Raw genomic sequence first — 2,975 nt, 5'->3', positions numbered from 1 at the left:
CTTATACGTATGGAAGAAGTCACAAAAGGATTCGTAACCACCCCTCCCCCTCTATAAATTTGAATTTATTGATATTTACTTGTAATGCAAAGTTTTAAAATTCTTTCACGCAAATATCTATTTTAGAATTATTTAACTTCCAAATTAATCTAAATTTTATTGCAGAAAAAAAATTTTATTGTTACAGAAATAGACATTGATGTAAATGATAAAAAATCAACACAAAAATATAATAAAAATAAAATAATTCTTTTTGTAAGTTGTACGCGATTGGCTTTCTGCTACTTCTGATACTTTTGAAACAATTGGATATATTTTCGCGAGCCCCCCTCCCCCTAATTGTTTTATTATTTATATAAAATTATACGTGGCGCGTTATGACTTCATGGGACCGCGAGCAAATTTGAATTTGTGGACAAAATTAGCTATTTACCAATGCAAAAAGCAAAGTAATAATTGTTGATATAATTTGATTAAACATAAAACAAAATTACGTTGATGACATTAGGGCCTTATCTGTTGTCGGGGACCTCTAGGCAAAAACCCTTTTTGCCAATAGGGTAACACGCTGCTTACTTCTTTCGCAAAAACAAATGATTTTGTATAATAAAATTTATATGAGTTTGAAAGTTTAATAATTCTAAAATATGTTTCTTTTTACAAGAATTTAGAGACCTTATAATACGTACAAATATTTACTGTTTAACATTAACAATAGGAGTAGAAATATTCCTATGACTCATTGTACATTCACGTGTATACATATATTTTATATATATATATTATCTATCCAAATATATAGAAAGCATCTAAAGTCAGTGTCTACTCGAATACCGAAGCGTACGGCTTTAATTAGACGTCCGTTTTGCGGCCGAGACCCCGCCCGCCGTCTTCCAGAACAAATTGGAGTCTAATTGGTCCACAAGTTTGAAAAGCCGCAGTCGGTTTTCATTGAAACTTACTCTCTTCCTTCCTTCCGTTATTTCTCAAGCTTCTCCTCCTCCACCTCCTCTTCCACGTCCTCCTCTTTCGTCTTGCTGCTTTTCCGGTTCACTACATCTTCAAACTTATCTCTCCAGATCATCATCTTGTCTTTCCCATCTATCTATCTATCTAGGAATTATTATTTTCGATCTTTCGAACAAAAACCAAAAAAAAGGTTGAATTTCAATTTGGAGAATATCGTATTTTCTTATGTACACACCTATATCTTTACCTCGTTCTTCCTTTCTGTTTCTTCTTCTTCTTCTTCTTCTTCTTCCTTGGTCCGTTCGATTTTTCCAAACTCCAAAAAGTAAGATTCTTTCGAGTAGATATTATTCTCCGAGACGTTTCTTATCTATCGTAATGACGTCGTATATCGAGGAGTGTCGTCGTCCTATAGTAAAAGTCAAATGTTAGATATAGTTTGTATTCGTTTGTAGCAAGGGATGAAGGTGGAGGTTGGTTGGGGATTTAGGGATGGGGGGATGGTGGCTCGTGGACAGGCGTTATCTTCTAGGAAGATCGAGTCGATATCGACTTTCGACGACTGGTAAAGACGTTAACGAAGAAAAAGTCTTCCTATGCGAGTATACGTACCTTCTTTTTACAAGGAACAACGTAAGTACTGTCAGAGAAACGTTTCTTAGGACGGGCAATATCTTTGAAAAGTTACAATGGTCCACGTTTTGTTCTATTCTTCGGGGAACAAAAAATAACAACTAAAAGAGAAGAAAAGAAAAACAACAATAACAATAAAAAAATATGAAAAAGAGGAGAGAAGAAAACATGGAAAGAAAAGCGAAAGAAGGAAAAGGAAAAAACAAATATCGCAAATCATTTCGCAGACACCGTGGATAGGTTATGTATAAATATGTACAGGTATGTAGAAATATACGGGGTGATATAAAACAAGGGTTCATAAATTATAGGGTTGATAGTACTCGCAAAATGATAAAAAAAAACAAAGTTCTAATAAGAATAAGCTGAATAATAAATATTTGTTCAATGTTATAAACAAATTTTTGTTTTATTGTTAGTACAGATGCGAGTATTTTTCCCACTTTTCTGAAACTGTCGTACCTATAGAAATAATGGATTTCATTATCGTTATTTTCTCCTTTTAATTTGGATTTAGTGTCGCATAAATAACGTGATTATTAGCGACAATTTAAAATTATTGTATTATAATAATTTGTAGGTCAATTCAGATTCTTTTACGAACCACCGTTTCATTGAAAAAAAAAACATAGTTTCTATGATAGATTGAAAACTTTTCAATCTACCCACGTATCATTTACCCCAAAAGTTATGAACCCTTTTTTTTATCACCCTGTATATGGATAACGCAGAGAAGCCTCCATTGTCGAAAATGGAAAAGAAGGATATTGAAAGTCCGTGTCGACGATACGGATGGATGATGTATGTATCTCGCTTGGATCTGCCCAACACAACGTGCAACACAACCACAGAATACAACCAACACGTAACTTCAGGGATACGTCGGAGCTTCGACAAAAATCACTTCTAATGGATATTCATAGCGGATACTTATGCGAACCCGTTCAATACGCGTCTAACTAAATAGAGTTTTGCATGCATATTCATGAAAGGATATTTTGTATAAAATGTTTCGACGTCGACGGACAGTATAAATGCTCGTGTACATAGGGTATATACGTTACAAAACCACCGACTATAAACAATTGAGAGGTAGGCAAAGAGGGGGCATTAGGGGGATGGATGCAAATCGTTTTCGTTTGAACGCACCGTTCGTTCTCTTCACATTGATAAAGATCTTACGGAGTTTCTTTTTTACTTATCTTTCTTTTCTTTCTTTTTGATTTCTTTTTTCTTTGCTTCTCTAAGAAGAAATTTTACTGCTAATATTGAAGTTGCATAAATTAAAGAAAAAGTAGCTCACCGAGCGTTTTACCGATATGCAAATCCTCTAACTTTTGCTCGATCCCTGAGCTGTTGACTCTTTCTCTTTC

At 34.3% G+C, this 2,975-nt stretch overlaps 1 long non-coding RNA gene across 1 annotated transcript; it reads right to left on the bottom strand.

Annotated features, from left to right (window-relative positions):
* Window positions 1–450: 450 nt before the first annotated feature.
* On the bottom strand, window positions 451–1,680 carry LOC122516479. The gene is made up of 3 exons (XR_006303580.1): window positions 1,582–1,680; window positions 1,217–1,378; window positions 451–1,134 (listed from the first exon to the last, which is right to left on the bottom strand). It is a non-coding gene; the product is annotated as an uncharacterized LOC122516479 (long non-coding RNA).
* Between the last annotated feature and the right edge of the window lie 1,295 nt (window positions 1,681–2,975).

The sequence above is a fragment of the Polistes fuscatus genome, unplaced genomic scaffold, assembly GCF_010416935.1.
Source record: "Polistes fuscatus isolate 324 unplaced genomic scaffold, CU_Pfus_HIC Scaffold2, whole genome shotgun sequence".
NCBI classification, from domain to species: domain Eukaryota; kingdom Metazoa; phylum Arthropoda; class Insecta; order Hymenoptera; family Vespidae; genus Polistes; species Polistes fuscatus.
Note: the sequence above shows the minus strand (reverse complement) of the source record. Positions and strands in the feature narration are given on the sequence as shown.